Source organism: Falco biarmicus, chromosome 10 (genome assembly GCF_023638135.1).
Source record: "Falco biarmicus isolate bFalBia1 chromosome 10, bFalBia1.pri, whole genome shotgun sequence".
NCBI lineage: Eukaryota > Metazoa > Chordata > Aves > Falconiformes > Falconidae > Falco > Falco biarmicus.
Genome location: NC_079297.1, coordinates 19576925 through 19595838, shown reverse-complemented (window position 1 = coordinate 19595838; position 18914 = coordinate 19576925). Strand labels below are relative to the sequence as shown.

Sequence of the window (18914 nt, the reverse complement as noted above, 5' to 3'; positions counted from 1 at the left end):
TTATTTATTTTTGCTCTAAATGGACAGTGTAAATTACATCCAGTGATGTGTGTCTCACTTCATTGACAAGAGAACCTAGACACTAGCTTAGACTAGATGCTTAACTTCATAAAGCTAGGCAAGATGAATCCTATTTAATGAGTCCTTCAGTGTTAGGGCTGATAGTGTTCTTTTTCTAAACAGTCATTGCTGGAGGCAGCACAAGTTTAAGATTTAAAGGAAATGGAAGCACTTGAGATCTACTCAGATTTTCTTTGTATTCCTTCCATTTGTTATGGACCGTGGCCAATTTACCTCTTCATCTGCTTTATTATAAGTGAAATAACACGGTTCTTTAAGGAATTGTACTTTTAGCTCTTATCACCACCTTTTCTTTTATTTATTTATTTTTTAATGATTGGAACAAATTTCAGAAAAAATCTGAAGAAGCAACTGAAATAGAAAACCAAACAATTGAAATAAACTTTTGCAGAATTACTCTTTTACAATTACCAATGTACATTCTTCATTCCTTACCTTCAGTAATGAGTCTACATGATTTTTTCTTTACTCTCCCCAAGGGAGACAGAATATTAAAATCACAGTCAAGTTATTCAATCGCTTTCAACCCAGAATTAGCATGTTGCACACTTAGAACTGTCTTACAAAACCTGAGACACCCACTCACTCCATGAGAACAATTTAGCCACTTTTATTTGAGGGAAATGAGGGGGAGAAAAGCAGGGCAATATAATTACTTCTGTCAGTTAGGAACCATTATCAAGATTAAAAGGGAGGATCTATATTTTGTAGCTGGACTGGTTCCTTGCACAACCTGTGCCTAGCACCATCTAGGTTACCTAAATGCCTTGTTTCACCTGGAGTGGCTGGATCCACATTTTATCACAACTCATCCTTTCTTTCAGGATCTTCTTCCTTCTGCTTCTACGTGGAAAGAAACATAAATGGGAAGTTAACGGCAACTGCTATGTTAGCCAAACCATACAAGTAATTCTTGCTTGCCAAACAGAATTTATCAGGTTAACAGAGATTTTGGCTTGCAATTGCATTTAGAAATGTAAATTTCTATAGGCGGCGTAGGTATAGGATACATGCCAACTAACTTCACGTCCCCAGGCCCAGAAGTGCAGCTAGCTCTGGAACTATGTGGATTTATTAACTGTAACTTCTGTGTTGTACAACAAAGGCTGCAATTCAAACAATCGGTGTCGTGTAAATCACAGGCAAGTCACCTTCGTCTGTGCTTTTGAATATGTATAACTAGATTCGGTATCTGTTGAAAGCTTCTTACGTGTTGATAAGGAACCATAAAATTAATTATATAATTACAGTGCCTTTCTAGTAGAAGTGTAGTGGTTCAACATACTTAGAACAGATAATATAATTCAATCAACCAATAGAAATGGTGTTAGGTATTTTGGCATAGATAAGTGAATATTGCATTGCGGTACTTCCTTTAAGAGGGTTATTATATTAGAAACACCTTCATCTAAGGGCAGGCAGTGGTCATATATTGTTGCTCATGCTCAGGGACAAAACAAGCCGTTGCACATTGTTCAGTTAAGCTCACAGTATTCTGTGCCCTGCTTAGCTATCATCAAAGTTTCTTATTTTTGAAATGGAACTTCTGTCTTCTCCAAAAGCAATACTTAAAGAGTCTATAAGGCTAAAATCAATAATTCTATCTAAAAATGTAATTGAAGGCAGAAAAACCATGTTCACCCTTTTCTTTTTTGTTCACTTATTTCAGACTAAAATACGAGATGTTGTGTTTACTCATCTAGTACCACTTTGAGCCAGTGCCAGCCATTTTCTCCCTCTCTTTGTTTTTTCCTTTCCCTTCCCCCTCTCCAGGCCTAATTATCTTCATTGCTTTTTGTGAGGCCTGAAGATTCCAAGGATGAGGTAGACCAAAGGTACTGACCAGACAGAGGGAAATAAATAGACTTGGGACTGCCATCTAAGGAGGTCTGCATGGTCCCCAAGGTTTGAGGACAATTTTTAATCCTTTATAGACCTTGGATGCCCACAGGACATGGGACCTTAAGTCACAGGTTGAGATGTAAAGATAGACAGAGTCTGTAAGAACTGAAACCTGACAACAACTCAGCCATCAGTCTATTCTTCAAAAATTAAAAAAATCTTTGCTCCTGAATTTATGTGAATTAAAATCTTGAAATGAAATCTTATAACTACTGCAGTCCTCAGCAGTGTGAAACATTGAGGTGTTTTCCCTCAGTGCTACATGTTCAGGAACTTATTTAACCATACATAACCCAAAATGTATACTTCAAAAGCAATTGAGCATGCAGGACAGCATATACACTGAATAGAATCTATTATTAGAATTAGCAATGTATGAGTTACAGCTCCTATTAGACTGTTATAAGCAGTTTTATACCTACTATGGTAATTTTTTTTATTTCATGGACATGCTACCAGGGTCCTTACGATAAAATTTAAATGTAAGCTGTTCTATGCACAGTTTTTGCTTATCTCTCTACCTACAGCATTTAGAAACACAGGATGGGAAGTTTGACAGGTCTCAAACAGTTATTAGAAAAAAAAATCATAAATTATGACAAATACTTTTATATTTGGTTGCACAATCCCTGCATATCTTCCACGGATCAACTGCACAGTATTTGTGGGTTTAAGGTGAATTTTCATGTGCATCTGAAGCATCCCATCTCCCAGTTCCTGAGATTCCCTGGACAGCTGCCACCTGGAGAGACGGGATGCTGTGAGCTTCCTTGTAAATATTTGGGGAGAAGTAACACAGGCATAAAATAATCCAGTTTGTCATCAAAAGTACCCTCTCTGTGTCTCTTTTCTGTTGTCAGAAAAGACTGAAAGACTAACTGATGTCACTCCCCACATAACACGAATCAGAGGTTATATGACGACTCCTTCACTGAATTTCAGGCATAGGACTGCAGGTCATTTCAGTTCTGCATCCTTGAATTGATGGATCAAGAGCTCTCCCCTTCTAGTTGAAACTAGCTCATTGAGGCACAGACCCTGGGTCATTTACTTGGATTTGTGGTTTACTGTTACATAGGTTAACTAGATGGAATGTTTTTTTTCTGCTGTGTCTATAAACACCAGGTTCTAGTACAATATTTTCTTTAGATGTACTGCCTGCAGGATTAACCTTGGAGGAAATCAATTGCATTTTAAAAACACTTAAGTGTTTTGTGCCAGTCCAGCTGATGGGTATTAGTGGATATCATGCAAGTATTGCATTTTACTTTACTTAATTGCTCCTAATCCTTGATTAGACAAACAGAGACCTTGGACTATGCCTGTGGGATCCTTCTGGATAAGCAAGTGGAGTACTAATTGTTTAATCTTAGCCCTGGGCAGCTACTAGTTGCTTATATACTAATTGCTCATAGATTATAAACCTAAGGAGGCAGTGATGCCAGACACACAAGCCACTCCACAATATATTGGCTGGCCCAGCATTGCAAGTGCTGTCTTTCAGGCATGAAACATAAAGCTTGACAGCAGCTGGGATTATACCGGGGAAATCTGGATCTCAAAATACAACCTTCTATATAGCAGGAGCTCCCAGCATCCTGGAGCAAAAGGTTAAGGGCAGCATAATTAAATTAAATAGAAACAAAGGGGATTATATAAGGGACATAATGCAATTTTTTTTCCCCCCTTTGTAAGCGACGTGCAAGGGCTTTGTGACTGGGGCAGATTGAGGCAAAGGAATGAGCTTCATTAGCCCAGGCTGCTGGGGTCGGCCCCGAGCACTACCAGTGTGTCACAGGCTATTACATCGAGCAAGCAAAGCAGATGCAAGCCTAAACCTAGGCCAGGACACCACATCCCTTCTCTCTGTAAACTGCCCCTAGACATAACCTAATAAGGAGAGAGATTAAAAACTTCTGCTATTTCTAATGCCTTGGTATTTATCCCAAGACACTGACCTATGTTGTTTTCTTTTGGGATGCATTTTCAGTGGCACTATCAGCACTTGCTTTTCTATTGTGAGCACTACAATTCTGGGTATTTTTTGTCACAGTAACATTCTCAGCGGTCACAAAAGTAGAAAAAAAGAATCCTGTATTCACAGAGTAAAGAGAAGAAGGGGAAAAAGGTGCCTTATGCTTACTCAGAAAAAACCTGCAACTGTGACCTGTGTACATAAGAGGAACTCAGAAATTGGTGAGTGGTGGGAGAAGGTTTTCTTGGGGTAGGGGTGGGACAGGGGAAAGAAATTCCTTTTAAGTTCTTAAAATGTTTTTTTTTTTTATTTTAGAAATATTGCTAGTATTTTTAGGCTTTAAAAAGCCCTATACTCTTATTTTAGTTTAACTCTGTAACTTGCATTTTGGGTTTGACAATCTGATTTTAGATGTATACTAAAAAAGGTCCATTTGTCCTGCATAAGGAAGTGGGACCTGCTTTGGACAGGAACATCCCTGGGTTTCCACAGTGTTCGTGAGCCAGCTTGAAACAGGTTGGGAAATCACAATTTTACCACATCAGCACTGAAAGAGAGCACCTGTTGCAGTCACTGCCATATTTTTATGGCATATCACCAATAATTTCCCATAGTGGACCAGGTTTTAATGCCCTGCTAGCATCACGTCTTAGGAAACCTACAGACCCGAACATGACCTAGCCTCATGTCACCCTTTACTTTCTGTTCTCTCCTTAACCAGGACCTTGATCTAAGTACTCACGTGCAGAATTTCTATTCAGCTTTTAAAGTATTTACCTTTTTCCACTGCAGGCGCAGAGCTGACACATAGCAATTAGCGGTGGAAAGTGGACAGCAAATGGTCATGGACTTCACACTGGTTACTCACGCCCTGAGCTCCTTCTGTATTTGCTGCAGTAACTCATTATCCAGACAGAACCTTCAGGTAGGCTGCCTCGCAGATATTAAAGTAATGCAATTTTGCAAGGGACATTAAAATAGGGCAAGCGGGAAGTGTCCTGAGGAAAAGACGGGTCAAAAGGAGCAGACCTCAGTGCCTTGGTTGGGTATGAGAGAAAAGGACTAGTTTCTTTGCTCTTTTCTTCCCTGTTTCGTTTGAAAAATAAATCACAGCTTGTAAGCCACAAATGTTTCTTCGACATTTTTTAGCTTGGTTTTCCAAGAAAATGAGATTTGACAGGTGCCTGCCTGTTTATCAGCTCACTTTTCCTCCCAGCCAACAACTATTGAACTCACTGGGACCTCTACACTAAATTTAATTAAAATAAGCCCAGAATCAGTTCCTACAAGTTTGTATAAACTAACAGTTGGTTCTGAAAGCTCATTCAAGTGTCTCCACTGAGGGCTCAGCTGTTATGAGACCGAGAGGAACTAATGTGTTAAAAAAAAAAGAGGAAAAAAAAAAAAGACCCTTTCAACTGGAACTTGCAATTAAAGAAAATAAAGTTATGAGAAACTAGGCTCTGTTATTTAGACTCAAACTGTACTCAAACAAACACTGTGCTCTCTCTTGAGACTTCTGTTAACTCACTTTGCATGTTGGAGTGGAGTAAATACCCTTGCTTGTAGGTTTATTTGAATTTGAAAATGCGCAGAATAACTAAATATTCAGTTCGGCCAGACTGATCCTTTGTCTGTGTCTTGCTGTCTGTTGCAGTTTTAGGTCAAGAATTTACTGTCAGACTAAATCCCCTTCCACTTTTTGCAAGACGGATTGAAACAAGAGGCTAGTACAAGAGGCCATGGAGCTATTCCTGTGCTCCATTTCTTGGAGAAGGGTTTTGGACTATTCTTGTGCAGGAGGGAACTCAAGAACTCTGACCTGTCACCCAGACCCTGAGTCTCTGCCCCTCAGAAAATGAGGCACCATATGCTGGTAGCAAAGAACAGCTTCTGTGGTTGCCAAGATCATTTCCTCAAAGATGACATGTCCTCCTGGACACTGGTGAACTCTTCACAGTATCCAAAGCTATATCAAAAAAGAAGGTGCTGGAGAAACATGCCTGTTGCTTGCTCCTTTCTCCACATCATGTCGAAAAACAACACTAATTGCATGTGAGGTGAGAATGCTGAACCGCCTTGTTTAAGCTCGCAGGCAAGTGAGGTATGTAGGCAAGTGACTGCCAGGTTCTCTGGTTTATGAACAAGCCCCCACAATTTGTTGGGGAAACATGTGAATCAAATTCATTCAAAGAACAAGATGCAGAGCAGTCAGGACACAGAGGGAGCAAAAACATCTGCAAGCCGCTGTTGTGAACTTCACACTGTGAATTCCCAAGTGGACAGCTGTCCTCCTTCTACAGGTGCTGGAGTGGCTGCTCTAAATGTACAGGATTTGGCTTAAAGTTGTAAATTCTAAGTCCCATGTAGTCCTGGCTCTCAAATGCACTGTTATTACAAATTAACCCACAATGTTCAAGTTATTATCTCATCTTTTCTCTCTTTATGAGCTACTTAGAAACTAGTATTTCCAAGTGGCCACAGCTAGCCCCATACCTAGCATGTGGTTTACCCACTCGCCATTGTGGGGTTTGTAATTTGCCCATTGTCCTGGGGAAAGAGATCTTCCAGTGATTTTAATCAAATACTTTTAGCAAAATTCTGAAATTATTTTTTTTAATGCTTTCTAAACGAGAAGTACAGAATTTGCCTTTCTGTACTCTGCATTTTCTTAGGCTGGGAATGAGAAGTTGTCCAAGATTTTCCTCTTGTTCATTTCTATGAGTTTGTTACAGCTGTTGATGGCAAGGTTCCTTACTTCCTAAGAAGACTGATAACTGTGTAATTCGGAAATAATTTTTAAAAGTGTGTAGCCTGGTGTGGCTTTGGCTTTTGGTTGTGTGTGGTTTTGTTTATTGCTGAAAGAATCGCAAAGACCAGGGGTAGCTGGTAAGCAAGCTGAAGCTTTGCTGGTGAATCAGTCAACCAGTCTCAAAAAATATTGTTTCAGTCTTCCCTGGACATAAGATTTTTCATAAAACTCTGAGGATGAGGGTCTCTTTCACCTGTGGGAGGGGGCTGCGTAAGGAGAAAGGCCCTTAACCATTTCCTGAGCCTTTCCCTGTAATTCCTTTTATTTCCCTGCAAGTCCTTATATTCCTACTATATTTTTAATGTTTATTGGCTTCCTGCTCTGTCTTAAACAGTGCCAGACTCTCTTGCTGAAGACAGTTTGGATTCTTTTACCCACCGAACTGTGCTTCGATTGAGTAACTCCAGCTGCATAACTGTGTGCTATTAACAAATAGTTAACGACCGCACTGCCTTTTCATTTCCAAATGCACCTAATTCAAATGATAGCAGTAGTAATTCAGGAGAAAGATATTCAGGTGTTTCATATTGTCATTACGCTTCTTTGGGTAAAATTTCTGTGCTATGCACAGGACTTCAATGCAGGAGCACTGTGTTGTAGTGCCTGGTATTATCAGGCAAAACTGCATCATGTCTTTGTCCTACCTGAACAGCGCTGGCCGGCATTAGGGTCTCCAAAATAACGACTGAAGTGCTGAAAGACATGGGCTGCTCAAAGAAACCCATTACGAACACAGCTGTTCCGGTCTCAGCAGCAAACAGGGAGGAATTCATACAAAGAAAGGAAAAAGTGGTTCATTTCCAGCGTAACAGCAGGACAATACCACAAGGAGGCAAACTTGGATTATTTTTCCTAATTCTTTCCGATTTTTCTCCTGGAGAGAGGCCTTAGCTCTAAACTGTTTGAATTGCAAACAGATTTCCTCCTGTGGAAATCATGCCAGGATTTTCCACCTCTCCTAGCACTCCGACGAGTACAGAGGTCATGGCATCAAGCCTCTCGAAGCTCAAGGAGCATCTGGATGATGCTCTTAGTTGTGTGGTTTAGGTAGTCCTGCAAGGAACAGGGAGTTGGGCTCGATGATCCTTAGGGCTCCCTTCCAACCCAAGATATTCTGTGATTCTAGATGAAATGAGCAGGACACAAGTCAGTTTAGAAGTCTGCAAATGCTCTGGGAAGCTTCTTTGGCTAGTCACAGAAAGACCTAGATGGCACTCGAGGTACAAGCTCTAGCTGCAGACCAAGAGTAGTCCGTCAGGACGGAGCCAAGGTGCGCAGCTCCCCACAAGATGGAGAACAGGACTGCCACAGGCAGCAGGGCCATGTCAGCTAGGATCTGTCTCACAGTGTCGGAGAGCTGAGCAAGGCAGGTCTGGGATGGCAGCCAGGCCCAACCAAGCCCCAAAACCAGGAAAAAGCTTGTGGTGATGAAGCAGGTCCATGGGTCAGGGTCAGTGGGATCCATGGCCAAGCCTAGCTGAGCGCAGGGAGGGAATGAAGACCCAGAGCTGAGTTTAGATGGAAACCCTGGTCAAGGTGTGGGTCCAGGTAAGGCTGTTCAGGGCCATTAAGACCTGTTAGTGTACTCAAGGCCCTGACACAGCGCGGCTTTTCTTATAAAAAGAATAGAGGAAGAGATACTGGTTATGATTATGAGGTTATGAGGTGGTAGATGCCCCACCCCCAGAAACATTCAAGGCTAGGTTGGATGGGGCTCTGAGCAACCTGATCTACTTGAAGATGTCCCTGCTTGTTTCAGGGGGTTGGACTTGATGTCTTTTATAAAGGTTCCTTCCAACCCAAACCATTCCATGATCAGAGACAACTCTTGATCACCTTGCCATAGATTTTATTTAAAATCCATGCAACCTTGCCCTGTCCCTAGGGTAGCTCTACAGTGGGAAACATGTTAAAAGGGTGTTTTTTAGGGACAAGAGGAATTATATTGCTGTCAGCAGATTCAGACACTACAGCAAGAAGAAGGCAAGACACACCTTGGTTCATGCAACTAAACAGTGACAACACCCTCATGGAAGATAATAAAGTAGTTGTATAAACAAGGCAGCAGTGCCTCAACCTTGCTTTTAGTATCTGAGGTCATTAAAAAACTTGCTTGTCAGGAGAGTGTTCCTTTTCCAGGAATCTTCTGCTCCACAAGCATTGCAGCTCTGAAGAAGCAGCAGCAAAGGAAGTTATATTCCACAGATTTTTCTGAAGTCATGCTTTCATTAAGAACAAAACGGAAGGCAAACTTTTATTCCCTTGACCCAGCCCCAGCTACGCTGACACTGGGTGACTGTCCATGCCAGGGTAAAGGGCACTGCAGCTGGGCTAGAAGGAGAATTGGAGCTTGAGGGAATCAGGCTGGAATGGTGTTGGGAAGGCGCTGAGAGAAAAGGAGGTAACAGGATCCTTGAGGTAGGCACAGAAGACTTATGGTACTACAGACTTAGGGAGCAGGACCGAGGGGAACAACCACTCCAGGAGAACGCTGGTGAGAAAGAAGAAACCACGCTGGCATGGAGAACCAAACCTGGGTTTGTCTCTCCTGCTGCAACAAGCAGGTGAGGGGAGAAGAGCCACTTGAGTTGAATCAAGAGGGCGACGTGGAAGGACTGCAGTCGATGCTGATCAAGGCCTGAAAGGCATCACAATGTGAGGACAGGGAGCAGGGCTCTTGTACAGCTCCCTGGAAGAGCCAACTACTTAGATTTGCTGCCGTTATTTCTGTTACTCTTGGCATACTTACAATTTGCAAGAAATTAGCGGGGATCTCTTCTCCTTTGCTGTGCATAAGACACTGGGTGTACCTGTGGTAAGAAATACCAATAGGCTTGTATAGAGAAGGACAGCTCACACAGAAACAGCCTGGCTGCCTCCATCTGGGCATTAGATGTGACACCCCACCAGGATTCCTATCAAAGAAACTCAGAGCGGGAAGAGCAAGCAGCAAAACATCAGGAGCAGCAAAACTGGAGAGTAGCCCTGAGGTAAATCCCTTCACAAGTTGTTATTAGCAAGAGATGAAGGTGGCAAGATAACCTACACAGATCCTATTTATGACTACAATGAAACTATCTAGGGATATTCTGATTTTGAACTGGGAAATTAGCAAGGCTGCAAATTAACGGTCCGTACAGGAAAAAAGGAGACGTTAGTTAAAAATAAGACACAGTACCTTTAGTCACCAAATATTTTTAAATGTAACTGGTTAGAATGAGGAACTCATGCCTATGATACACAGAATTAAAAAGATTAAAGGAGGAAAATGGAGTTGAGATTTTTCTTCTCACAGGTCCCTTGGTTCGTTGAAGAGGACAGGTTTTGGAGGGATGGTCAAACTGTAAATCACAGTCCCAATAACATATTTTTTGAGTCAGGGAAAAGTTTCCTCAGTACTTTTTCTACTCCGTTATCACACCCTGCTAAATCTTATCTCATGCCAGAGAGCACAGAAAGCAGGACGTGCTCCCAGCCTGCTGCCTTAACATCCTCCGGATAAAAAGAGCATACTGCTGCTAGTTAGAGGTGGCCTGCCTTCAAACTCCTACTGCTCCTTTTTACCTGCCCACAAAGTCTGTCCAAAGCAGAAACCACCACTTGGAGCTTGCCCTCAATCTAAGTAGTTTGTTGCAGAAAAAGATTTAGCAACAAAGGACAGCTTGGGCAGGAAATATTGCAGAGTTTTAGCTACAACCAGGGAGAGGCAACAGAAGATCCACCACCATGCTGATCCCAGCCATTTACTACATGCATTAGACAGTAAATAATTGCTATGGGCTACTAATTTGCCTAAAACTGTGCTTACAAGTCTTCCTGCATAGTAAATAAAATTCTTCTACATGGCTTAGGTTTGCAATCTGTGGGCATTGCTATAAAGTGCAAACTTTGTGCAGCACCTGTGGGGCTCAACACTGGACTTGTAACCGATCACTCCTCTGTCACCCTTTGTGCAACGTACGTTAGGGACCACTAAAAGAAAGTGGAGGCTTTCCACATACTTCAAATGATGAAAGAGCAGGGGCATAAATCCAACTCCAATTGGAAGCTTTTAATAGTTCATTTTAATTTATAAATCAAAAATAAATGTAGGGGAAAATGAATTAATCAGAATGAACACGAATTCTGCAAGTTTAAACCTGCCAGCTGGCAAATAGTGGGGACAACCCATGCTGTTGCAAGATTTTGTGTTAAGAAAGCTGTAGGAGAAACTACACATGGAAATCATTTTTTTCACTACAATGCAGGCTGCCATTTTGAAGTTTTTTGTCTTGCTTGTGTCTATAGTAGCTTTTTACCATAAGTGGGGAAAAAAAAAATAATTAACTTGTAATGTATATGGCTGGCAAGTGAGGAATGAATAAATCATGGTGGAGTGACTACGTTAGTGGACGAGGGAAGAGCTACGATGTCATCTGTCTAGACTTCTGTAAGGCCTTTGACATGGTCCCTTACAACATCCTTCTCTCTAAAGCGGAGGGATCCGGGGGTGATGGATGGGCTATTTGGTAGATAAGGAATTGGCTGGATGGGTGCGTGGTGGCTGACTGTCAGCATGTCACAGCCTCGCATGGAAGGTATTTTTTTTATTTAGAAGTTGGTAAGGGCAGTAAAAGGATGACATGAGGATAATAATAAATCAAATAATGAAAAAGGATTTAAAAGCACCCTGAGAACCTCTCTTTCATTTTCACACACCCACAGCTTGCGACTTTATTCATAGGATTAAGAAGCTTACATCACACATTGAGCAAATTCTGTATGCTGCAACATCAAACTTTTAGCTCATGTCCCACAGCTGACATTTCAAGCTGTTATAATGAGTATTTTTATGGGTAGCACATGCCTGCTTTGCTTTGCTCATTGATGTGCGTGGCTGGTGAATAAAAGTGTTTCTGATTCAACAAACTGGAGCTTCATAATGGGGTGTTGAAACAGTGCATCAGAAATCCCAGCAGGCCCTGATAGAAAGCAAGGTATAACATTCCAAAATCGGTTGACTCTGCTCACCCTGACATAACAGGAATAATACAGGGAACCTTAGTTTGAAATAATAGATTTTAATGACATAAATCTCTATTTTTAGGTAAGCGTCTACTGTGATGTTATAGCTAAGAGTACGTATTCTCCGAATATGCAGGAAGGAAAAATCATACAGAGGCAAAGCGGTGGTGAGTCTTCCCTGTGTATTATTACTGTGGGGTTTTTTTTCTCATGGTGTGTGTAGTTCTAGTGCCCACTTCAACAAATGTTAAAAAATGAAGATAAATCCTTTTTCAGCTTCATGAGGAAATCCACTTGCATTGCAACAGGGCAAAGTGTCTTAGGCTATTTTGTAATTGAAGAGGAATAGAAGGTTAGGTTAATACTTGGGGTATCTAGCATGAGGGTGAGATTTCAAAGGTCCTAGTAGGTCAGTGGAAGTGGAGTGAGTAATTCCTAAGAAGAGCCACCCTTTAAATCACTGCCAGCAACAGCCTCAGTGGCCAGAGCAGCTGGTATTTTCTTTCCCACATTGGATAAGTCACCACATAGTCAGTCCATATAAGATAATAAAAGAAGCATTGTAAATTAATCCCTATTGAATCTCTTTTTATATCCTTCTTCAGGCATCCACATTGTGGAGAGTGGGCTGGCTGGAATATTACTCTGATCTGACATTTTTTGTCTATTTGTTGTGCTAAGTAGCCCCCTAGACAGCAGTAATTGATGTCTTGTGTGATGCTGGTGTAAGAGGTTGTAAGTGGGTAGAAATGCCTGTGTAAGCAAGCTCCAGGTACACACTGAACGATACACAACTGTCATGCACGGTTCTGTTCACCAAAATGGTTTATGAATCAGAGTGAAAATTAGGGTCATGTAGATTTCTGTACGTGGCAGTTCTTGCAGAGTATATAGACTTTATTTGCATAATTATCTTGCTCTTACTCAATGTTCTCCATACTGTGCTGCTACAAAACTGTGTGTATCAGTGCACCATTTTTTTGGTGCAACAATTGTGCACTGATAAATAGGTGATTCTAAAATACATAACATTTTTTACACTTGATACTTAAACCAAAGCAGAGTGAAGCTGCTGTCACACACGGGCACTTAGAGAATCGGTCTGAGTGACCCTCTGATACCGCATGGCATAAGAAAGTAGGAGCTGAACAAATTTATTTACTTTTTGTCCCCATATAGATAATTTTCTAAGTTGACATTAAAGTGCTGAGGAGGTAAAAACTACCCACACTTAAAGATCTTAAAGAGACCATCTCTGACTTGATCTTTAGTTCTTATTGTAGTTATATACATTAAGCACAGAGATGACTCTATTCTTATGGAAGTGCATTTGGCAACACTCCTGTACACGCTGTCAATACAATAGCAGTGCCAGTCCAAAGGGAATGCCTACGTTGCATGACATGTCATGTTAACGTAGAATCACTACACTGGCCTCTTCCCCACTTTATCCCCTGTGTCCAGGTGATCACTTGAACTCAACAGTTCATTAACGAGCCCATTACTGACTCTTAAATGTGCTGCAAGGCAAAGCTGGCACCTTGTTCTGGTTTTGGATGGGGTAGAGTCAATTTTATTCCTAGTAGTTGGTACAACACTGTGTTTTGGGTTGAGTATGGGAATAATGTTTTTAACACACTGATGCTTTAGTTGTTGCTAAGTAGCGCTTACTCTGAACCAAAGACTTTTCAAGTTTCCCATGTTCTGCTCGTGAGCAGGTGCACAAGAAGATGGGAGGGAGCAGAGCCCAGACAGCTGACCCAAGCTAGCCAAGGGGACATTCTATACCATAAACCATCATGCTCCGTATAGAAACTGGGGAGAGTTGGCTGGGGCCTGCCGATAGCTGCTCGGGGACTGGCTGGACATAGGTCAGTGGGAGGTGAGCGAGCACACTGAGCATCAGTTGTCTGGGGGATTTTTTTCTTTGGGATTTATTTCTTTTTCCCTTTCATTTTCAGTACTATTGCTACTGCTATTGCTGTTGCTATTGAAAATTTTATGGGAATCATTTTACCATGTGGAAAGGTGAGAGGGCAGGTGCTAAGCTGAGGCCCTGCCACACAGAGCAAGGTGTCAGTAGAAAAGGGAGGACAGGAGAGGCACTATCCTCATTTTAAAGTGTTTCTTCCTGGTACCAGAGACCCACCATGGTGCTTCCCAGGCTGCAGTGTGTGCACAGGGCATGCCCCTTGATAGCAGTTCCACAGAAAGCATACCGAAAATTAACATTTGAGCAATTGACTCAGTCCTGGCACACCATTTTCTAGTCCCTTGTGGAGCTGGAGCAAGAACGGGCTCAGAAGCACAACTTAAGGGCCTAGGCTGCCTGAGATAACAGCTCAGATACCACAGTGCTCTTATGAAAGCAATTACAGAGGATGGAAATTGCTCCTGCAATTATCAGTAGCTATTGAACCTAAGGTATAGAAGCATCTAAAATGGGGATTGAATTCCTGCCCGGGAAGCATTCAAAGAACCAAACAAGAAATGCCATGAATGAGAGGCCAGTTCTGCCAGTTGCAATTCTTTGTTGGTGGTACGCCTGCCAGGGGGAGGGGGACATCACCACCCTGTCCATACATGCTGAGAGGTGGGCGCTGTGGCTTCGCATTGCTTTTGCTAGAGAGAGATCTAAACCTGCTGTACCAACGGTATAACCACCGTATTATGAAAAAGCAGAGGATGACCTCTTCCGTCTCCATTTTAGAAAGAAAACAAATGGGAATGTTCTCTGAAGAGCAGAGTCCTGACAGCACTTGTCAAGCGTGTTCCGAGCACGCTTGTGGGATCAGGCCCCTCGGGGGATACAGCAGGCAGGAAAACCGAATATGCCCCACCCTCAGGTGGGTGCTAAGAGGGAAATTGCTCGGACCAAGGCAGTTCTGTACATGCACAGGAGCACAGCTCAGCATTTGAAGTGCTTTGGTGTAATAGCAGAACACACCTACGGTGCCGGCTGTAGGCAACACCTGAAGAAAAGGCATTGTAGGTGGTAAGCTGGAACACAGTCACCTGTCTCATCACACTGCGTTGTAGATATCGTCCCTATTTCTGCCTGACTGTCTCTGAATGGATATACACTATATATATACACGTTGTAATTCCCTTCAGGTCAGGCAACAGACAAGTTGGCCACCAATTATTTAAGAGTTTATGCAATAACACTGAAGAACGCTAGCAATTTTTTGCAGCAGTGGGTTGTAAGAGGAATGAGTGAAGTAGTCTTTTATGGGAATCATTTTACCATGTGGAAAGGTAAGAGGGCAGGTGCTAAGCCGAGGTCCTGCCACACAAAGCAAGGTGTCAGTAGAAAAGGGAGTTATTCTTGCCATTTCTAAATTCTTTCAGATTCCACCCAAACCATGTTATCCAATTGCATCCCTAGATCTAAAGCCTGAGTGAAGAACAAAAGCAAAGATAAAAATTTAGGAGAGGGAAATGCTATACATGCCTTCCTTCATCATGAAATAAGCCTTGTTAAGCCAAGCCTATCCTTATCCTCAAAGCTTCACAATTCTTTTTTGTGTATGTTTGCTGCAGCTTTGTCGACATTACTTACCCATACAAACAGCCACCAAGTCAGCATCCTTCGAACCTTTCAGAGAACCTACAGGGTAGAAAGCCTGGAATTTGTCTAATCATGAGGAGACAGGAAATATTGATGAGTTGAAGGTGGGAAAGAGGTTGATGAAGACCCATTTGGAAAAGAGTTAAGGGAGGCAATGATCAAAATCATCCAAGAGGAGAGTGAGCGAAAAGCTGAGAAGTGAAAGGAAAATACTGGGGTTGTGTAATATGAGAACAAGAAGGTAAGTGGAAGAAAAAATAACAGATTTATAACATTCTTCCTCCTTTTACTATAAAAGATTGTCTCTGTTCCTTATTAAACATTGAATTACTATGAGAAGCTGGGCATAGGATTGCTGCAGAATAAAAAGCATGCTGCATTACCCTGCACGACATGCTATATTTACACGAGCACAATCTGACTCCTAATAGCTGTCAGTGACCTTGCCTCATTTCTTCTGCTTTTTTGCTCTACCTGTATAAGCAAAACCACTTCCAGTAGAATCTCAGTATAAACTCCTGTATAAACTCCTGAAGCAAGCAGGATTTGGCAAGCTATTTCCCCAATTTCCCTGTTTCTTCTGGGTATCCCAGATTACATCTACCATCTTGCAGGGAACATTAGGTTATGAAAAACATGATGAGTCAGATTACAGTCTCCAGTAGACTGTTTAAGCACAAAACCTGTATTTCAGTCTTCTTAGCCTCTTGTCACATAAGTTTTCTGTTGAACAAGCTTGCACTGAGCACATTTTATTGTCCCTCTATACCAGCGTCACAGCTGGGGCAATTTCCAATTAGTACTTATTATTAGTACTAATCAGACCATTAGGGACCTCAGTAGTAGTGCAAAGGCAAAATGAAGGGCTTGCCTCTCATCAGCTGTTACCCTGGCCCCTTGAAGTTTGTGAACCATGTTAGAATTTGGTAAACCAGCTTAATTGTTAATAACCTTTATGAAGTAGATAAAAAATGAGTATTCTCACAGAGCAGCCATTGAATCAATTAAAGAGACAGAAACATTTTAATTAAAATGAGGTTGCAAAAAGACAGACTCAATAAATTACTGTGTTCCAACGAGTAAAATGCTAACTAAATGCAACGAATAATCAGTTTGATTTATGAGACTGACACCAGAAAGAACCAGTTTGTGTCAGTCTTGTATTTATAGGATCTCACTGCGACTCGGGATCTAATCAGCACAGCTTTCAAGTCTCACTGGTAAAAAAAAGTAGGAATCCTTAATATTTATATTACCTTCACCAAGTTATCTATTTAAAATGTCTTCATGTATTACAAAGTAGAGCATGCAGTGAAATCTCTGCATTCATCTTAAGACAGCACTATCACTTAAATACATACAAAACGTTACTACTGTTGCACATAATTGTGGATATCACCTTTCTAACCAGCCCTGGATTTGGGAACACAGAATTTCTCTAGGCCCTAGTTGGAAGGGATTTTCAAATTACATTCAAAGCACTTTTTTAAAACTACTTTTTTAATCAGGATCCTTTTCAATGACATCTGTCAGCTATTATTAGGAAATAACCAGAACAGTGTTATTAATGCCTGCACCTACATGCAAAATAATAATAATAATAAAAGACTAAATGGGGATGTTCTTAAAAAACAAAGGCAAAAATAGAAGTCCAAACTCCTTCTGCTTTGTGTGTTGGGCTTGATATGGTTTGTTACCTCGAAGGCGGCTGTTGGTGGCTGTAGCTTGTAACACAGGTAAGTTGGTCATCAACATGCTGCAGATGGGTCACATTGTTCACGGTGGTCTCTCCTTGTACGATCTTCCACATTTTCCTCCTTTGGGTGGTTTTTCCGCTGAAAGCTGGGGCACAGAGTTCTGGGTGTGAATGGCAGAGGAGAAGAACCACTTTTCTTCTACGTGGTCTTTGCTTTTAGGAGCAAATTGCCTAATTATTTGCCATTACAAGCTGCCTTTGTGGTTTTAGGTTGGTTAGGTGAGTACAGCACAATACAGGTTTTGCCAGTATGGCTCAACTGGCCCCTAATGGCCTGTATTAGTTATAAATGAGATTGGAAAATGTCATCATTGAATCATCATTCCTTTGCAAAATCAGCAAGATTAATTAGAGGTCACACTCTCTCTCTAAAACAGGTATTGACTTTTGATCTAAAAAACATGAAGAGGAGCTTTACTGATATTTTTATAATTTCTCTTTTTTCCTATATTCTAGCTTTTCCAAATAACCATGTTATCACCACTCAGCCTTTTTCCCCTCTCCTTTTTGTCCTGCTGTTAATTGATACTCACACATCTCCTTGTTCTTTCGTGCATCCTCCATTTCTTTTGTGTTATTCAGTGCTCATCTCTCCTCATTTACCGCTTACCTTTCCCATAATGTTTAAAGCACTTCCAGTGAAAAATACTCTGCTATAGGCTCGCTCCTAGCTTTTTCATTTTGTTGGCTCTCCCAAAAACCCATAGTGTTCTTGGAGAGGTACAGGGCATCTATACAGGTGGCCAGTACACTTTCCACTAGCAGAAGCTGTCCTTGACCACAAGCACAGAAGGGCTAGGTCCTTCTTGAGGCCAAAGAGCTAAGTATCAGGCACAAAGCTGGTAAGAAAGAGTTCCAAAAAAGGAGCTGGTTCTTGGGGATGTTGGAAGAGAAAAAAAGTTTGCAAGGCCCAATGGGATGACATAATTAGATAGGATTTAATTCCTTTTCTGGCTATAGGAACAGAGCCACAAATATACTTAGTTGCCTAATAACCAATGTAGGTGCCCACAGGTCCTTGAAATCACCAGGCAATCAGCATTTAGAGAAAAATTAATATGTATAAAACTCAACAAAATCAAGAGTACCCTAAATACCCTTGCAATCCAGACATACTCCTCAGTGCCTGGGCCTCTTAGTCTTATTCAGAGCTTGTCTACATCAGAAAGCTAATCAGACAGCACAGTCACCACTCAATTGAAATATATACATCGAATCATAGACTCAAAGAATCTTTTAGGTTGGAAAATACCTTTAAGATCATCAAGTCCAACCATTAACCCAGGACTGCCAAGTCCACCATTAAACCAAGTCCCTAAGCACCACATATATTTATGCACATAAATAACACATGCTGTACAACCTCTTTGGACTGCATTCAAACCAGCTATTACAGCTGTACAACTTAGCATCTAGTTACCTGCCTCCCTATGCAACCCACAAACAGTACAAGTTACAACACCGAAGCAGTTAGAGCAAGTAGTGCACAGTGATCAGCAGCAATGGGGACATACCCCAGACTGTCTTGTCCTTTGCATACTTATACTATCAATTCTAGAATATCCCTTAAAGACTCCCCCATATCCTAATGTGTCCTGACTTACTGCAGTTTGCTTTGTCCTGTCCCATCACCACTGATCCACTGAGCCAGAAACACCAAGCAGGAAACCTTATTGCTGCCTCTCAGTACTGGAAGCGGGCTTAGAAGAAAGATGGAGAAAGACTTTTTACCAGGTCTTGTAGTGATGAGGCAAAGGGGAATGGTTTTAAGCTGAAGGAGGGTGGATTTGGATTAGATGTTAGGAAGAAATTC

At 41.5% G+C, this 18914-nt stretch overlaps 1 protein-coding gene and 1 long non-coding RNA gene across 2 annotated transcripts in view; one reads left to right on the top strand and one right to left on the bottom strand.

Annotated features, from left to right (window-relative positions):
- Positions 1-18914, bottom strand: part of LOC130156374 (acyl-CoA (8-3)-desaturase-like) — a 47982-nt gene that overhangs the window by 15551 nt on the left and 13517 nt on the right.
- Positions 1-18914, top strand: part of LOC130156375 (uncharacterized) — a 42189-nt gene that overhangs the window by 17022 nt on the left and 6253 nt on the right. Inside the window, exons 6-10 of the long non-coding RNA XR_008824395.1 lie at positions 4088-4179; positions 4751-4883; positions 11857-11941; positions 13493-13656; positions 15318-15586. This is a non-coding gene — a long non-coding RNA (uncharacterized LOC130156375). The remainder of the gene's footprint in view (positions 1-4087; positions 4180-4750; positions 4884-11856; positions 11942-13492; positions 13657-15317; positions 15587-18914) is intronic.